Source organism: Ricinus communis, chromosome 6 (assembly GCF_019578655.1).
Source record: "Ricinus communis isolate WT05 ecotype wild-type chromosome 6, ASM1957865v1, whole genome shotgun sequence".
Taxonomy (NCBI): domain Eukaryota; kingdom Viridiplantae; phylum Streptophyta; class Magnoliopsida; order Malpighiales; family Euphorbiaceae; genus Ricinus; species Ricinus communis.
The window spans coordinates 3811614-3831849 of record NC_063261.1 but is presented as its reverse complement, the minus strand read 5'-3'; the positions used below and the strand labels follow the sequence as shown (position 1 = coordinate 3831849).

Here is a 20236-nt window from a genome sequence, read left to right as displayed (position 1 = left end):
TATGAAATGTATCTATAACCAATCCAGTCCATCAACTATACTAATATAGGATTAAGATAGGCTTTATTATATCTTTCATAACTCGACTTGTTAATTTGCTCGTATGTTAACATAATTGAATGACATGGATCATGACGTGGATGTGTAGCATGGGAATTTCATATATTATCCTCTTAACATGTCTATTTCTAACTTGTCCATCCTGAAACTTTAGTGTGGGTGACGGTTTTGGGCGTGCACCCAAGTGTCTTTAGCAACTATGGCACTACAAGGCTTTTCAACCTAATTGGAAATATGCTGACTAGCCATAGAGACTAGTATGGAAATGGAAGTCGCCACCAGCGTAATTAACCGAGAAGCTTTTACTAATGAGTGGCCTTTCTCGATTTCATAAGGAAGCTTTACGCTACAAATTCAAAGATGGATCCAGAAGCCAACTTCCCTATTTGTGTATCTCGGTCTTTAATTTTATTATTTAACAGGCAACAGTTATATTTCTACCCATCAAGCACTACAATATATAAGGTCCACCTAAGTCTAGCCCATTTTTATTAAGCCCAACACATGTTTAAAGTTATTGATGGGCTACTAATGAAACCTACACCTAAGGCAGTGAACCTATCGATGCGGTCTAGCACAAGTGAGTATCAAGGTCGTATCCCTAGAGATCGGGTGAACCTAAAATTACTACTGTTCGTTATGTTATCTAGTCTAAAATAAGGTGTGAGAAGTCTAAATTAATTAACTAATGCTTATGAATGCAAATAAAAGAACAACAGCAACTGACAATCGAAAGACAAGCGTAACAAAGAAGCAAACCCGAAGGGGACCTAAGTGATGGAATTCTAAGGTTGATTTTATAAACTACCAATCTTGCTACCCGAGCCTAAATCTTGAATCGAACTCGGCTCCTCTCTCGAGCTCACCAAATTCCTAAACCTGCACTAACCTAATAGAATCTCTTCCTATCAGATTATTACAAATTAGCGTTAAGCGTGATTTAGAACTATTAAGAGTTGTTAATTCTTAATCCGGCGGGTGAATTAACCTTATCTCTAAGTGTTAACTACCAGTTCTTACTATTTAATTTCCAGTTGTAACAAGCATTTCTCAATGTCAAGAAACAACCCAAAAGATAATTAATTCGACGTCTCAAATTAATTGAATCAAACTTTATTACTAAACAGTAAGAAGATTATAAAAATAGCAGATAAAAATCCAATAATTAAGCACAATCCATTAACAAAGGTGAACCCCAATAGGTTTGGCAGCCCTAGCTACTCATAATGAAAGAAACAAATACCAAAGAAAATAAATTAACAGAAGAGAAAATGGAACATGTAACCCCTCTTCTCTCGAATCGGAGTGCAAGTGTCGCAAGTGCCAATTCTGAAACCAGCCTCAAGTATGGATCTTGGATGTCTCGATCAATCGTCTAGAAACTTTAATCTTTGCTTGAATTCTCCAAATCAATCCTTTGAACTGACGTTGGTCTCCTAGAATGTCAAGAAGAGAGGTGCAGAAGTGAGGGGTCGTGCGCGTAGAGAAGTCCGGAAATCAAAAGCGGAACCCTGTCTCATTTTACGTGTGCCTACTTATAGGCAGAAGTGCCCTAGCCCGTGCAACGGCCCGTGCCAATATGCATGGCCCGTGCAACGGGCAAGGGAGGCCGTGCAAATGTGCAAATGTGCAATTGCCCATGCAAAGGCCTCAAATTGCACGCTAATCAAGGAATCGACTCCGATAAACATCTAATATGCATAAATCATCCATATAGCTTGGTTTCTGCCCGAAAATCAATCAATTTTCCATCAATAAGTCTAAAAACCTGAAAAACCATAAACATACCAAAGTGCGATCAAACAGGAATAAATATGACTCAAATACACGAATAAACGATTGATAAACAATCAATAAATATGTATAGAATCATCTAAATCAAACTACCCCACACTTAAGCGTTTGCTTGTCCTCAAGCAATCAACAACTCACTCCTCAAACAAATACCAAATAACTCAATCAAATACTTTGTAGGAGGTTAGCTCAAAACAAGTCTCAAAATTCCGTGACAAATTTCCTTAAAATCCCTAAATCACTAAATCCTTGAGACAGAGAACAAAGTTAATAAAGATGCTAAAATTAAAATGATAAACCATCCAAACTAAGAATTTGCGAACCATGCCTTATAAGATGTCACTCAAAACACACAAGTGTAGATAGGTGAAAGAATATCGTCAAGCTCTCAATGCAAAAGTACAGAAAAAGGTGCTTACCATAAGCTTGCTTATAGATCCGATCTCCACTACTGTGAAATAGTCAATAAACATGATCAAAGGGTCTTGAGCCAGGTTGTAATGGGGTTAAGGTAGGGTACGGAGAAATATGGAAAGTGAGCTGAAAGTTACTGGAAAATTATGCAGGTAATGCAAGAATATAGCCAAGGATCAGATGCTGTACCAAAATTGAACACTAAGTTGCTCTAATAATAAGATGATGCTCGCAATATTTATTATTATTATTATTATTATTATTATTATTATTATTATTATTTTCAACTCCTACAACAACAGACAACACAGGATGAAGTAATACAATGCTCAATCAAAGTAGTAAAATGATATGTACCATTTGGATTGAAGGGAGCATCTATGAAAAATCTTGTAACTTAGTGAATAAATGCAAATTGATCCAAAATGAAATGCAGCATAAACGTACATAATTTCCAGGAATAATGGTAGAAAGAATGGCAGAATTAATAGAAGTGATAAAATGAGTGTCAGAGGTAAATTACAATGAAAGAAAAAGGCTAAGGCTCAAAATGGGTTCACTAAGGGAAAAACAGGGTTAGGCTTTTGGCCAAATTGTGTAATTCCTAAGTGCCCAAATCATCTCATGACTATCAAAAATTCATGTAATCTCAAAAGTCATCACAAAGCAAGTTCTAGAAAAAAAAACTCTGCACAATGCTCACTAATAAAAAACAGAAGGAGCATAAAAGCCTCACCATTTGAATGGGATAAAATTGCATGAATTCTCAAACCAAAGGTCAAACAATCAAACAATCAAACAATCTAATAAGCATCAATATTAACAGTGTTCTATATCCAAGATAAAGTAAAATGACAAAAATTAAGGAAAAACACCAGTTTTACCTAGCTTGATTGAAATTAAGAGATTCGTTCATTGCCTTCTTTCAACAAGATTCGATAAAAAGCTATATGGGTATCCATTCAAAAGAGAAAAATTATCAGCTACTTGATTAAAACAAAACTCAAGATAAGGACAGTAAGAATGAACAGACTCAGTCAATAAGGGAAATGAAAACAAGATAAAAATAGCAGAAACAAAATTGGTACCTGCACAAAACTAAGGTACCTACCCCACACTTGAGAAAAACATTGTCCTTAGTGTGAACAAGGTAGGCACTCCAAAATAAAAGGAATAAAATACGCACAATGAAGCTAATTATGGAAGTCCACAAAATAAAAAAAAAAACTGGAAAACTAAAAGAAAAACAAGACAACAGAAAGAGATAAAAACTAGAAAGTCTACTGGATACTACCCTTGATGTGTGCTTTAACACTCCAAAATATGTTAGTCCTCAAAATTACGTATGAGCATCGAGTAGGCTAACTCCTGCAAAACTCAAGAATAAACACATCCCAAGCAACATCTAGTAAAAGGTTCAATAAAATAAAATCTCCTCAAAATAAAACAAACTGAAGTATCTAACTAAAAAAAATAACTACATAAATAAAAAGATGTCCAAGAATTCAAAAGGCATAAATAGATTCAGGAACGCCTCCCAAAGGCGCTTCTTTTTGTTCGAGTCATCTAGCTGGACTCTACAGCAGCATTCCTTCATTGCGGGCAAATTGAGAAGGTGGGCTCAATGTAAGTTGGGGCTCGAGGCATATAAGCGCAATGAAAAGGTCCGATGTGTGAGGTAGATGACCAAGAAGGTGCTCTCTACACCGATTTGGGATGCCCATTCATCCACTCCGAGTTCTGGCTAAGTGACCTGTCAAAAATAAACTTGCAACTACCCTTCTCAGGTCTATCATAACACAAAGTCTCAAATTGATACAAGTTGTTTTCTTCAGATGAATAACACATATTAACAGGGAAAGGAACATGTATAGCATCATCCATTTGTACATCCTGTGGTTGTTTATTACATGCAAGACCAATTCCATCTATACTACAAATGGCATGAACATGGTCGGTGGAAGAACTATCAGATGAGGGTAAACTAAAAGTAACACAGTCATCCCTACATTAAGTTATAACTTCCCCTCAAATACGTCTATTTTAGCTCTAGCTGTGGCAAGGAAAGGTCTCCCCAAAATCAATGGTACACCATGCTCATTATCCATATCCATAACCACAAAGTCCACAGGAAATATGAACTTATCTACCTTGACTAGCACATTCTCCATAATTCCCCTAGGAAGCTTAACAGAACGGTCAGCTAATTGAATGCACATCCTAGTGGATTTTGCCTCCCCCAAACCTAGCTTATTGAACAAACTAGTGGGCATGACATTTATGCTAGCCCCTAAATCAGCTAATGCATCATCAACACACAAATTACCTAAAGTGCAAGGAATAGTAAAACTCCCTGGATCGTGATGTTTCTCTGGCAACTTGCTCTGAAACACCGCTGAGCACTCCTCGTTAAGTTGAACATAGGCTACCACCTCCAACTTCCTTTTACTGCTAAGTATGTCCTTTAAGAACTTGGCATACTTCGGCATCTGCTCCAATGCATCAATAAAAGGCAAGCTAATATGCAGTTGTCTACAAATATCTAGAAACTTACTGAACTGCTCTTGGGCCTCTGCTTGTTTAACTCTAGTAGGATAAGGAATCTTAGGTTAATATTCCCTGACTGGAATTGATTTCACCTTTTGTCCCTCAGGTTTCTTAACCTTACTGCTCGCCTCAACCTGCACATCAATAGTGGAGTCGTTAAAAATAGGCTTAGAAGGAGCTGAAACTAACTTACCTGAACGCAAAGTGATGGCATTCACGCCCTCCCTCGGGTTCGACTCAGTGGTGCTAGGGAGCGCTCCTTGCTGCCTCTGAATCGAGGCCTGCTGGTTCCTAAGTGCACTATCAGTTTGCTGGAACCTCATCTCCGTAGATGTCACAAACTTCATCAAAAGTTCTTCTAAATTTGATTTCTTTTCTGGTAGAGGAGGAGCTTGTGCAAGCCCAGCTGGCTGTTGCTATGGCTATTGATGAAGTCTCTGAAAACCAGGTGGACCCTGAGCATTATTGTTCCTCCAACTGAAGTTGGGATGATTGAACCACCTAGGGTTGTATGTGTTGCTGTAAGGATCGTTCTGCTGCCTTGGGGCATTCCCTATATAGTCAACCTGCTCAACATGAGAAGACATAGCAGAAATAGATGGAAAAGTAAAGGAAGATGAAGCAAACATACCTCCCGCAGTATAGTTTGCACTTTAGTGCGGGCCACCACAAAACTCGCAGCCAACGTTCGCTGCATGAACCGGCACCTGGAGTTAGTTAATCTTCTTGGTCAAAAGCTCCACCTGAGCTGCCAAGGCTGCTGTAGAATCTACTTGGTTAACCACTCCCTGTTTTCCTAGTCGGCTCCTAGAGGATTGCCACTGATAATTGTTCATGGCCATTTCCTCTATCAAATTCTGAGCCTGCTCGGGTGTCTTACTGTTTAGCATCCCACCTGCTGCAACATCCACCATCTGCCTCATCGTATGGTTCAACCCGCTGTAGAAGGTTTGAACCTGCATCCACACTAGCAATCCGTGATGTGGGCAGCATCTCAAAATATCCTTAAACTTCTCCCATGCATCGTACATGCTTTCATCATCAAACTGCACAAAAGAAGATATGTCATTTCTAAGTTTAGTAGGAGGAAAATACTTATATAAAAATTTTTTGGCCAACGCCTTCTAGGTAGTAATGGTCTACTGTGGAAGAGATTGTAACCATCTCTTAACTCTATCTCTCAAGGAAAATGGAAACAATCTCAACCGAATGGCATCATCAGTTGTTCCATTTATCTTGAATGCGTCACAAATCTCCAAAAAGTTGGAGATATGAGCACTGGGATCCTCGCTGGGCAATCCTCCAAACCGCACATTCTATTGGATCATCTGGATAACATTGGCTTTTATTTCAAAGTTGTTGGCCGCTACAGTAGGTCTAACTATACTAGTTTTCGTACCATCCAAAGATGGTCAAGCAAACTCGTACATCATCCTTTGATCGTCATTGGCATGGGGGTTGTGGTTCTCCATCACGTCAGCTCCTTGAACCTGAACTATAACTGCGTCCTCCTCCTCAGCTGCCTGCAAACATCGTCTCAATAATCTGAGAGAGTGCTCTTGGTCAGATAAGGGTGCTATAGGATCAGGGTTAGAGCTCCTGGTCATAAACTACCTAAAACCGACAACGAAACAACCACTAATCAACAAAAACAATAAAATAAAGAATAAAGAATAAATAAATAAATAGATAATGAGTAAATTAACACAAAAATAATTCACTCTAGTTCACCGTTACTTGAAGTCCCCAGCAACGGCGCCAAAAACTTGATGGGCTACTGATGCAACATGCACCTAAGGCAGTGAACCTATCGATGCGGTCAAGCACAAGTGAGTACCAAGGTCGTATCCCTAGAGATCGGGTCAACCTAAAATTACTACCGTTCGTTATGTTATCTAGTCTAAAACAAGGTATGAGAAGTCTAAATTAATTAACTAATGCTTATGAATGCAAATAAAGGAACAACAGCAACTGACAATCGAAAGACAACCATAACAAAGAAGCAAACCGGAAGGGGACCTAAGTGATGGAATTCTAAGGTTGGTTTTATAAACTACCAATCTTGCTACTCGTGCCTAAATCCAGAATCGAACTCGGCTCCTCTCTCGAGCTCACCAAATTCCTAAACCTGCACTAACCTAATGGAATCTCTTCCTATCAGATTATTACAGATTAGCGTTAAGCGTGATTTAGAACTATTAAGAGTTGTTAATTCTTAATCCGACGAGTGAATTAACCTTATCTCTAAGTGTTAACTACCAGTTCTTACTATTTAATTTCCAATTGTAACAAGCATTTCTCAATGTCAAGAAACAACCCAAAAGACAATTAATTCAACGTCTCAAATTAATTGAATCAAACTTTATTACTAAACAGTAAGAAGATTACAAAAATAGCAGATAAAAATCCAATAATTAAGCACAATCCATTAACAAAGGTGAACCCCAATGGGTTCGGCAGCCCTAGCTACTCATAATGAAAGAAATAAATACCAAAGAAAATAAATAACAGAAGAGAAAATGGAACATGTAACCCCTCTTCTCTCGAATCGGAATGCAAGTGTCGCAAGTGCCAATTCTGGAACCAGCCTCAAGTATGGATCTCGGATGTCTCAGTCAATCGTCTAGAAACTTCAATCTTTGCTTGGATCCTCCAAATCAATCCTTTGAACTGACATTGGTCTCTTAGAATGTCAAGAATAGAGGTGCAAAAGTGAGGGGTCACGCGCATAGAGAAGTCCAAAAATCAAAAGGGGAACCCTGTCTCATTTTACGTGAGCCTACTTATAGGCAGAAGTGCCGTGCCACTGCCCGTGCAACGGGCAAGGAAGGCCATGCAATGGGCCGTGCAAATGTGCATGGCCTTGCAATTACCATTGCGAAGGCCTCAAATTGCATGCTAATCAAGGAATCGACTCTGACAAACATCTAATATGCGTAAATCATCCATGTAGCTTGGTTTCTGCCCAGAAATCAATCAATTTCCATCAATAAGTCCGAAAACCTGAAAAACTCAGAAACATACCAAAGTGCGATCAAACAGGAATAAATATGACTCAAATACATGAACAAACGACTGATAAACAATCAATAAATATGTATAGAATCATCTACATCAGTTATTAATCTAATTTACTAATTAATTATGTACAAGGCCTTCCTAGTCTAGCCTAATTATAAATTATTCTACCTTAAGCCTAATAGACTACTTTTTATGATAAGGTCCAATTAGGTGTGTCAGCACTCCTTTTCCGAATCTAGATATCGAGGGAAAAACGAAAACCTTATGATAAAAGTTACTACCTTCTCGAGTCTTGGGAGGCAAAGGATAGACAAATCCGAGGCTATGGTAGAGGTTAATCCAGCTGGAATTATCTTTTGAAAATCAATTTAGACCTAATTGTTAGAAAATTAAGTTTGAGGGTCAAAAAGGCACTTTTACAAATTCAGAGACCTAATTGTAAGATTTTTATGAACTTTTCCTGTATATAGGCAATTTGGTTGTATGTAGAGTTGATTAGGTTTTTGCACTCCAACATCATTTTTTATGATGATTTTACGTCCAAATACAGATTCTAGAAATTATCCTTGATGATAATCATCCTTTTAATCTATAATTATTTAAATTTTAAAAATAAAATCTACTATTTATTGATATTATTCTTTTGCTTTCTTTAAGGTTTCTCTTGAAACCCTACCTCTATAAATAAAAAGAGATGTTTAGGGTTTTGGAGGAGGAATCAAGAACTGAAAATTAGCAGTAAGTGAGATCGACATTTGAGAGATACTGAAAAAGAGAAAAACAGAGAAAAAATCCAGAGAGAAAAGAAAGAATCACACTATCATTCTTAGCCATTATTAGAAGATCCAAGCCACTGAAGAAAGAATAATCTTAGGAAATAAGCCACTGAAGAAAGATCATTTTTGGAAACTATTTCTAAATCAACAAAAGGTTTCTCTAAGCCAAATCCAGCATTGGATTCCTACCCAGTTATCAACTCAACTGCATCATCATCGCCTGAGACTCGTAGATCCAACATTCACGGTGACAACCTAAGGGTTCCTTCAATCAATCATTCATCACCATCATAAGATTGGTTCTTTCATTCTTTCTTTTTTGTTTCCTTTTATTATTTGATCTTAGAAACATGATTAGGGTTTTAATTTATGATCAGTATATTTTTTTCGTGAAAATGCATGTTAATAGGGTTTTGAATCTAACATTAAGAACTTAGGGTTTTGAAATCTGACATTTTTCCAGTTAGGGTTTTTAGATTTAATTAGAAATATGTTATAGGATTAATATTTAGATTTATTTTGCCATTATGATTAGATAATTAAAACTGTTAACTTTATTATGATTTTATTTCTGTTAGTTTGTAGTATTTAGGGTTTTTAGTAATTTAGGGCTTTGAATGTTTAATCGAATTTTATTGCTTTTATTTTAATGTTTATCCTATTTTCTTTTTATTCTAATCGATTTTAATGTTTGTGCATGTGAAATTTGGCTCTAGGGATGCGAAATTGTACTGACAAATATTGAAAATCAACCTAGGAACCCTAGAGTCGATCGGTTCATTGTAGACCCAATTGGCTCTATGTTTAGCTTATCGGCTCTTCATATAGAGCCAATCGGCTGCTCAAGCCAAACTCCAATTTCGGTATAGTTTTAGGTTGTTTCCTTTTTGTAATCATAGTTGTAGGCAGGTTCTGATAATTAGGTTTTATTTTTTGCTTTGTTTTATTTATTTTTATTTATTATATGTTAATTAAATATATGATTATGTGATTCGTTAATTAAAATAAGCCACATAAACTTAGGGTTAAATCCAACATGAATTTGGTAGTCCAATAGGCTAACCAACTTTAACTAGGACTAGAATCCTAAAATCCAAGTACACTTAGCAGGCTTTGACAAGCTTAGTTAGGACTTGACTTATTAGAATTAGGATCACACTGAATGGGCCTTATCGTAACAAGTAGTCCATTAGGTCTAAAGGTTGGAAATCTTGAGCATAACATATAATTGGGCTAGATTAAGTAGGCTATATACATAATTAACTAGTAAATTAGGCTAACTATTCTAATATGGGCTTGGCTTGAATAAAGATGAGCTAGACTTAGGTGCATTATGTGTGTTATTTGGTATTCATGTATATAAATTACTTGCATTTATAGAGAATAATTTGTTAAACAATAAAATTAAAGACTAATATACAAAAATAAGGAAGTTGGCTTCTGAATCCATCTTTAGACTCTCTGGCCTAAGCTTCCTTATGGAATTTAAGAAATACCACTCATTAGTAAAAGTGTCTCGGTGATTACTTGGGTGACGACTCCCATCTCCGTGCTAGTCTCAGTGACTAGTTAACATGTTCCCAATTGGGTTCAAAAGCCTTACAGTGCCCTAATCGCTAAAGACACTCAGGGGTGCGCCTGAAACTGGGAATAAAAGAAGCTACTTCTAGTGTATGTTTGTCTTTAATTTTATTATTGAACAGATTATTCTTACATCACTACACTTTCACACACTGTACAGTTTAGTCCCTATAGGCCCGATGGCATTAGCTAACGGTTCTTTGGTTTCACTCAAATCCTAGAATTGCGACACCATCACTCACAAGTAATAAGTATATTTCCTTCGTTGCATGGACCCTTAAGTGGGAAGACGAGCCAATGAAGGATACTTTTTTACTTGTGGGAGCCTTTTATCTTTACCCAAGACTAAGCTCATAGTACTGACCGTAGTAATCTCTCCTAGGTACCCTACTGCTTGTTATATGAGATGTTTTTCCTTGTAAGTGTTTCAAGCCCAAGTATTAGAAAGGTCTTGGCCTAATCTGGAATCAGGCTCTAGGCCCAAAATATGCAAGCTTTTATCTTTACACTGATAAACATTGCCTTATTTGCTTTAATGTGCTTTAAGAGCTTATGGCATATGCGTGGCGGGCCTACTATCCCCTATTGATAGAAAGTCCAAACCCAAAATCCTAAGGAAGAAAGACTCATCAGGAACTGTGGGCGGGAGTAATAAGGTTGGAAGGATAAATTATATACTACTGTGTGCTAACTTCTTTTTCTTTGTCCATGTGCATCATGCATCACACTAACTCTTTATTTTGAAGCCACTTTAGATTATCATCCTTAGTTCGGATAAAACAAGAATAAAATATCAAGAGGGCCCATTCCACTAGCAATCAAGACTAGAGCCCAAGAAGTAGCACTTCAAAAGTTGAAACAAAGATGGTACACGTGTGAGATGTTGATGCTATCAAGATTGCAATCATGGCTGACCTAAGGATTATGATCTGAAAGGAACTCCAGCAAGCTTTGGCTGAGATTTTTGAGAAACAGACTATCCAAAAGGCTGCTACTGCCCCTGCAACTGATACTTATAATGTGGAAGCACATGGTGAGCACCCATGGTATCTAAATGACTACATGCTTGAACAAGCTAAGAAAGAGTTGGCTCTTACTACAAAATCCGTTATAGAATTTGAGATTTTACTGAGTTTGACTAAAAGGCTTGACAAGATGTAAGATATGTTGAAAGATCAAGGTTTACATTCAACCTTTGATTTTGATGAACTGATGCTGATTAGAGAAGACAAGTTGCCTCTCAAATTTCGTATGCCTAAAATGCAAAAGTTCAATGGAACTGGAGATCCAAAAGTGCACTTGAAGCAATATGCTACTGTCATGAGTACTGCTCATTTGGCTAAGACCCAAATTATTAAGTTGTTTGTACTTTCATTAGAAAGACTAGCTGTGAACTGCTACCATGGGTTGGAAAGGTCCATCAAGTCTGATTGGAAAAAGCTTTGCGATGCTTTTATGCAGCAATATGACTATAATGCTCAACTAGAAGTCTCTATAAGAGATTTGGAATCGACAGAGTAAAAACCCGATGAGTCTTTTTCTAACTTCTTGACTAGATGAAGAAACAAAGCGGTTCTACTAAAGAACAAGCCTTTTTAAAAGGATCAAGTTCGAATAGTAGTTCGAAACGTACTCCCACCTTAGGTGGAAAAGCTGAAAATGATGAATTCCAAAACTTTCGCAGGCTTGTACGATGATGGCTTACAAGTAGAAGAAATTGAAAATGCTAAAGCTAGTTGGAGCATGGAAAACTTTGAAGCTACAAAGATCGAAGACCAACCATCTGAAGATGATGAAGCTTCATAAGATTCAGCTCTTGATTTGTTTTAGCATAAAAACATTATTATACTTTTAGGATCGATGATAAAACTTTGAATTTTGCTTATTTGATGTTTATATTAATGGTATTTTAAATGAAAATGATTACTACATAAGCATGTTTGACATTAATTCTATTCGATTTGATTTATTTAATTTGGGCATAAATGACAATCTTAGGTACATTTCTATCACACATAACACAACTTTTGAAGAGAGAAAAGTGAGAGAATAAAAAAGGGAAAAAGGAAAGAGAAAGAAAAATCAGGTAGTATTTGATATAATATGATTGAATTCAAGGTAGTAAAATTATTCAAAACACTAGGGATAAAGGAAGAAGGCCGAGTTCATCCTCCATTACATTAATTACAACCTTGAAAACAAAAAGGACCTCCGAAGATAGAAGTGATTAAAGATTGATGCTCTAAACATGCAAGACCAATAAAATCTGACTCCAAAAAAATTTAAAATTGAGCTAGAAACTTCAATATCATATAAGAAAAATTATACTCAAAGATACTGAAAGGAGTTCAAATCTCGGGAGCAATAAGTTCATAAGTCAATCTGTACCATTTCAGATACTGTCTTTTGAAAATAATAGAAAAAATAGAAAGACAAATCCTGTTGAGTAGAAGACCTATATAGACTAGTCAGGCAAAAGTTAAGGAAATATAAGATGAGAGAAAAATATTCGACTAGAAAATCCAAATGGACTAGTTGATAACAAGAGTAGTATTATGCGAAAAGGAAAATGCACCCGTTTGTGCCCTTATTAAATGAACATAATTTGTTTAGAAATTTTTTTCAAACTTACACATCAATTTTCATTGTTTGCACACTGCTAGAAAAGAAAAATAGAATAAGAAGTGAAGTCTATGAGATCTGAATAAAAGCAAGATCAATTTCTTTAACTCTAATGCAGGAAAAACCCAAGAATTGGTAGCACTCAAATCTCCATCAATCTTGACACTATACACAATGAACCGGTAGAGTCAGAGCCTTTCGGCTTTCATTCGAGAAATCATACCTTAGGGGAAGTCTTGAAAATCAGTAGAATCATCTGCAAGCATTGACAAAAAGGACTGTGAGTGCTTTAGTTTTCACTTCTCAAGCAACCAAATTTGCAAAAAAGAAAATAAGAAAAAATAGAAAATAGAGAAAAGTATAAAGAGAAGAACATGCTAAATTGAAAATCCGAAAGGGCGACTTAAGCAAAATTAGAGTCTGCTAAGTTGAAAATCCAAAAGGGCAACTTAAGCAAAAGTTAAGACATTAGCTTGCTAACTTGAAACCTGAAAGGGCGACTTAGGCAAAAATTAGGGCATAAAAGTAAGAAAATAAAAGAGATTTGGTGTTATTTGCATGAGATTATCGTGAAGCCAACTACAAGTATCAGTACAGCCTTTAGAAAAAACTATTTAGTCCTTGCATGCTTGAGTTATCTCTAGAACCATGCTTCTTGCAGTCATCATGACTTTTAGGACTCTGATATGCATCATTGTCTTTATCTCTTTCCATCAACCATTAGGCTTCATGCCATATGCCCAAAGAGCAAGAACTCTCAAAGTGTTGATGTTGATAGGCTCTGGAATGCCTCCATCCAAACTAAAGGGTATTTTTAGAGATGCATTACATGTCATACATAACATGCATATCATACACCCTCAATGTACGCTTGTATATATACCACTAACCTATAATAGGAAAATGAATAAAAGTTTGATGAATAAGAATCTCACTGCAACAAGTGTTGATCTACACTCAGTTTACTTTCTAAAGTAGAAGTTCACAAGTATACATTCTGAAGCGAAAGATGATTAGCTCATTCTCCAAAGTGGAAAATCACTTTACTTCCCAAAGCGAAATATCATCATACATCCCGAAGTGGAAGATCACAAGCCTATTCTTAGAAGTGGAGAACCAGTTCAAGTTCTAAAGAACAAGTGTACTTATCAAAGATGAGATTATCAAGTTAACTTTTTAAAGTTGAAGATCATTAATTTCTATCCCGAAGTGAAATAATCATCATCTTAAAGTGGAATGCACTTAGTGGAAGATCATCGGTGGAAGCTCACCAACCTATTTTTTCGAAAGTAGAGAATCAATGTAAGTTTTAAAGAATTGATACACATTCCGAAATGGAAGTTATCTAAGAGAATAAAGTACATACCAAATCACAACTCGAAGCATAAATGACAACATAATTGAATCCCAAAGCAGAAAGTAATCAAAAAGCCAAAGGGAAGTCTCTACAAGTGCAAATCATCAGGCATGGCTCCCAAATCAGATGGGCGTGTTTCCTAAACCATCGGTAGTGGCTTCCAAATCAGACAGGTGTGGTTTCTAGAATCAGACAGGTGTGGTTCCCAAATTATCGAGCGTAGCTCCTAATTCTGTGGGTGTGGATCCCAATTCCAACGGATGTAGTTTCCAAAAAGCAGGCGGAGTCTTTAATCCAAGCAGACGAAGCCCTCAATCAAAGCAGGCGAAGTCCTCAAATCCCGAATAAAGCAAAATCCTCGAATCTAAGCAGACAAAGTCCTCAAACCCAAGCAGGCGTAGTCCGTAATCCTAAGTAGGCAAAGTCCTCAACCCAAGTGGGCATGTCCCCACATTGAATCGACATTTTCCTAATGGAGTAAAGTCCTAAGTAGGCGAAGTCCTCAATTCAAGCGGGCATGATCCCACATTGAATTAGCAATCGAATTTCGAGCTTACGATGCGTTGCTTCTACAGCTCACATATCCTTTTGTCGTATTCTTATGTCTATGGTCTGTCTCTATTTATTTAATGCATTTCTATGCTCATAAATTTCTACAAATCGAGGGCAAATGTCAGCACCCCTAGATATCGAGAAAAAATTAAAAAATACTATAATGAAAGTTACTGCCTTCTAAGGTCTCAGGAGGTGAAGGACAGACAAATCTAAGGCTAGGGTCTAAGTGAATCCAACTGGAATTACCTTTTTAAAATTCATTTGGACCTAACTGAAAAAAAGATTAAGTTTGAGGATCAAAATAGCAGTTTTTACAAATTCAGGGATCTAATTGCAAGTTTTTCATAAACGTTTCTCGTGCGGGTTTACGTAGAGCTAATAGGCTCACACAATGTTGATTGGTTTTTGCATTCCAACGTTGTTTTTTGTGACGATTACACACCCAGATACAGATTCTAGAAAGTATCATTGACGATAATCATCCTTCTAATCAATAATTATTTAAATTTTAAAAATAAAATATGATATTTATCAATATTCTTGAAATTTATCGCTTTATTTAGGATTTCTTTTGAAACCCTATCTCTATAAATAGAAAAAGATGCTTAAGATTTTGGAGGAGGAATCAAGACTTGAAAATTGGCAGTAAATGAGATGGACATTTGAGAGATACTGAGAAAGAAAAAATAGAGAAAAAATCCAGAGAAAAAAGAAAGAAAAACAATGTCGTTCTTAGCCTTTATTAGAAGATCCAAGCCACTGAAGAAAGAATAATTTTAGGAAACAGGTCACTAAAGAAAGATCATTTTTGGAAACTATTTCTAGATCAGCAAAAGGTTTCTCTAAGCAAGATCCAACACTAGATTCCTACCCAGTCTTCGACTCAACTGGATCCTTATCGCTTGAGACTCGCAGATCTAACATTCACGATGATAACCTGAGGGTTCCATCAACCAATCATTCATCATCATCATAAAACCAGTTCTTTCATTCTTTCTTTTATTTTCTTTTATTATTTAATCTTAAAAACATGATTAGGATTTCGATTTCTGATCAATATGTTTAGATTTTTTTATGAATATGATGTTAATTTTGAATATGATAACAAGAACTTAGGGTTTTGAAATCTGATATTTTTCCAGTTAGGGTTTTTAGATTGAATTAGAAATATGTTATAGTATTAATATTTATATTTATTTTGCCATTACGATTAGGTAATTAAACCTGTTAAATATATTCTGATTTGCCTTCTATTCGTTTGCAGTATTTATGGTTTTTAGTAATTTAGGGCTTTGATTATCTAATTGACTTTTATTGCTTTTATTTTAATGTTTTATCCTATTTTCTTTCTATTCTAATCTATTTTAATGTATGTACATGTGGAATACGGCTCTAGGGATGCAAAATTGTATTGACGAATGATAAAAATTCGCTTGAAAACCCTAAAGCCGATCGGCTTTTCACATAGAACCGATCCGCTTTTAAAGTCAAACTCCAATTTTTTGCGATTTTTATTAACTCTTAGTTTCTGTATAGTTTTAGGTCTTTTTCTTTTTGCAATTGTAGTTGTAAGCGGGTTATAATAATTAGATTTTACTTTTTGCTTATTATTTTTATTACTATATGTTATTTAAATATATGATTGTGTGATTGGTTAATTAAAATAGGTCACAAAGACTTAGGGTTAAAATTGAATCAACATAAATTTGGTAATCGAATAGGCTAATCAATTTTAACTGCACCTAAAAGCCTAAATCCAAGTACACTTAGCGAGCATTGGCATGTTTAGTTAGGGCTTGGACTTAATTAGAATTAGGGTCATACTGAATGAGCGTCATCATACCAAGTAGTCCATTAGGTCTAAAGGTTGGAAATCTTGAGCATAACATGTAATTAGACTAGACTAAGTGGGCTATATACATAATTGACTAGTAAATTAGGCTAACTATTCTAATATAGGCTGGGCTTGAATAAAAATGGTATAGACTTTGGTGTATTATGTGTGTTATTTGGTACGCCTTTGTATTAGTTGCTTGCATTGATAGGGAATAATTTGCTAAATAAAGACTAATATACAAAAATAAGGAAGTTGGCTTTTGGATCAATCTCTGGGCTCTATGGCATAAGCTTCCTTATGGAATCTGAGAAACTCCACTCATTAGTCAAAGTATCCCGGGTGGCAACTCCCATCTCCGTGCTAATCTTAATCACTAGTTAGCATGTTACTGATTAGGTTGAAAAGCCTTATAGTGCCATAGTTGCTAAAGACACTTAGGTGCGCACTCGAAACCGTCGCCCACGAGGTGATCTTAATTTTAATGTTGCCTAATTAATCTAATTAAAACATGGCAAAGCCCACTAGGTCTATATTGATTTTAGAATTTAAGTCCAATTACCATTAATTAACTTAACGAACTATAATTTTCATGTCAGATCCAATTTTAAGCCCTAATGTATATATGTCCAATTTTAATTAGGTAATCATGCAACATGTATTTGGCATTCATCCAAAATAAGCCAAAAAGTAAGTGCATAAAGTAAATCTAGCTATTACAACCAGCCTATAACTAAAAAAATTGAAAAGTAAATACCTAAATCTAAATACAGTATATAAAATCACTAAAAGCTACATAAAACTAAAAACTTTAGCCCAAAAATCACACAGCCGATTGGACAATGGCATAGAGCCGATCAGCTTTGGGAGACTTGACTGATTATTTTGGGAATTTTCTCAGTTTTCCACGCCCAGAAGCCAATTTTTACGTGCATATAAGAAAGAAAATGATTAACACATGTAAAATGCAATTAGAAACATAAAAAAAAAATATAAAACTTAATAAAGAAAACTTGAAAGATATATGAATCCTAAAAATCAGACTTGACAGTAACAAATATGGTATTTTAAGACAGATCCTGATTTCCATCATACTACCCTAGAAATTTAAATAAACAGAAATTAATTATATTTTTCTATACTAAAACTAATCACTCACACCCAATAAAATCACAATATTAAATTCAAAAAAACCTACATGTTCCTATTATCAAATTCAAAATCTAATAAAATCAACATGTTAAATGGAATTCTAATCTAATCATGCGAATCATGTTTGTTCATTCAAAAAATAAAACCTAATAATGTTTCTAGACTCATGAAAAAATAGGTGAGAAAAACGATGTTGATGATGTGGATGTAAGAGAACTCTTAGGTTGTCACTGTAGGTTGTTGTTTTGCGAGTCTCATGAGACGAGAAAGCAGTTGAATAAAAGATTGGTTGAGAATCCAATTTTGCTTGAGATTAGAAAACTTTTGTTGCTCTAATTGGGTTTACTATTTTAGGGTTCTTTCTTAGTAGCTTGCTAAAAAACTCTCTGTATATGTCGATGTATTTTTAATAATTAATGAGTGTAGCTTATTATCTTTAGTTGCTACTAACTATAGACCTAGAGTGTGTCGTTCTATTTATAACATTACGGTTTCAAGAAACATTAAGTTATTTAAAAATTTATCTTTTCCTTTTATCAGATAAATAAATAAAATAAATTAAAATCTTTAAAATCAAATAATTTTCATTAAGTATATTTTAATATCTTAATAATTATCACTAATAGTTTCTAAAACTTATTTTTTTACCAATTTTGGCGTATTAGGTAAAAAAATACACGTAAAATGGCATCAGATTTTAGAAAATGGCCAATCGATATTGTGTTGAGACGGTCGACTATGCATAGAGCCAAATCAGCTCTATGCTAAGCGGATTGTCTTAGTATAAAGTCAATTCGGCTATATACATTGACTCTCAGGGGCAAAAGTTTTAAATTTTTTTATAATTTAGTCCCTAAACTTGTAAACATTATTGTTTCACCCCTCAAACTTAATTTTTTCAGTAATTGGGTCCAAATTGATTCTAGAAAAGTAATTTTAAGTCCAATTATTATCAACCTTTACTCGAATTGCCCTCTCCTTGATCTTCCGAGACTTGAGAAAGGCAGTAACTTTCATCATCAAGTTTTCCAAATTCTCTCGATATCTAGATTCGAAAAATGGATGTTGACACTTAGTGAGATCAAACAATACCAAAATCAGAGTGTGAATAAGTCATAACTTTATTTTTTGCAGAAGACAACCTCAAAATACCATAAGCTAAATAATTGAAAGTATGTCTATAATATATAAGCATCTAAAGTTTGTAAACTTCCACTAAAGCTGAATATCATCAAATGACATGACACCCATATGAGTAGTGTGCTCACGAAACATCTTGGGTGGTAATCCCTTAGTAAGCAGATCCATAATCATTGAATTTGTACCAATATGCTCTATAGACAACTGTCCACTCTGAACTCTTTCTTTAACAACTAGGAATTTAATATCTATATGCTTCGACTTTTTCGAGCTCTTGTCGATGTTGGAATATAGAACTACTGATTTATTGTTATAAAATAACTTGAATGGTGTCAATACCAGTTCTGGATCTATATATCGAGGAAATTACGAAAAATCTAATAATGAAATTTACTACTTTTCTCGAGTCTCGAGAGGTTGAGGATGGTTAAACTCCGATTAGGATTATGAATAATTGAACCAAAAATTATTTTCTGAAATCAATTTGAACTAAATTGATCGAAAAAATAAGTTAGAGGGGTGAAATTATAAATCTTGAATGTTTAGGGACCAAAATGTGAAATGCCTAAAACATTTTCAAACCTAACATAGTCCCGATTGGCTCTAAATATGTTCTCTTCACTTTAAAATATCAAAACTAATAAAAATACATCTAGAATATTTTATTCATAAATATTTGAATTTTTAATGAACTTTCATAATTTTTTTTGTATTTATCAATAATTATCATCAAACACTCTTGATAAGTCCAAAATTAGTTCTTTTAATTATGGATATTTATCAAAAAGTAGAACAAATATATTATAAAAACCTTTAGGGTTTCCTTAATCCTTTCCTATAAATAGAATATGAATTCATAAGCTTAGGGGTTAACAAGTCTTAACAGAACAATAGTAAGTACTTTAGAGGTAGTACACACTCTCAAAAATCAAATATAGAAAAAAAAAACTAAAACACTCTAGAATCCTACCCTATTTTCGGTTCAACCTCCTCATTTTTTTAAGACTCGAGGATCTACACAATATGGTGACAACTTGAGGGTTCCAAGCACTTAGACATCATATTTCTTCTCTTTTCTGATTTTTTTTATATTTTTCTTGTTATCTTTGTTATTAGAAACATGCTAGGAATAACATGATTGTCTTTTATGATTATGTTCTTATGTTAAATATGCTTAGAATTAGTTTCTTGCATGGTTCATATATTTTTATGATATGCATATTTCTTAGATTTGAAATAGATAACTTCTGATTCTAGGATTTTGAATCTTATAACCATGCATATAGGTCAACATGCTAGGTTATGTTCTTTGATGATGATTTGTATATATTTTTTAGGGTTTAGGGTTTAAAAATCGCCATATTAGAAAGTTTTACTTACTGC

General features: G+C 34.9%; 1 non-coding gene across 1 annotated transcript; it reads left to right on the top strand.

Annotated features, from left to right (window-relative positions):
• Positions 1-5787: 5787 nt before the first annotated feature.
• Positions 5788-5894, top strand: LOC112534016. Its single transcript, XR_003078346.1, has one exon. It is a non-coding gene; the product is annotated as a small nucleolar RNA R71 (small nucleolar RNA).
• The last annotated feature ends 14342 nt before the right edge of the window (positions 5895-20236 follow it).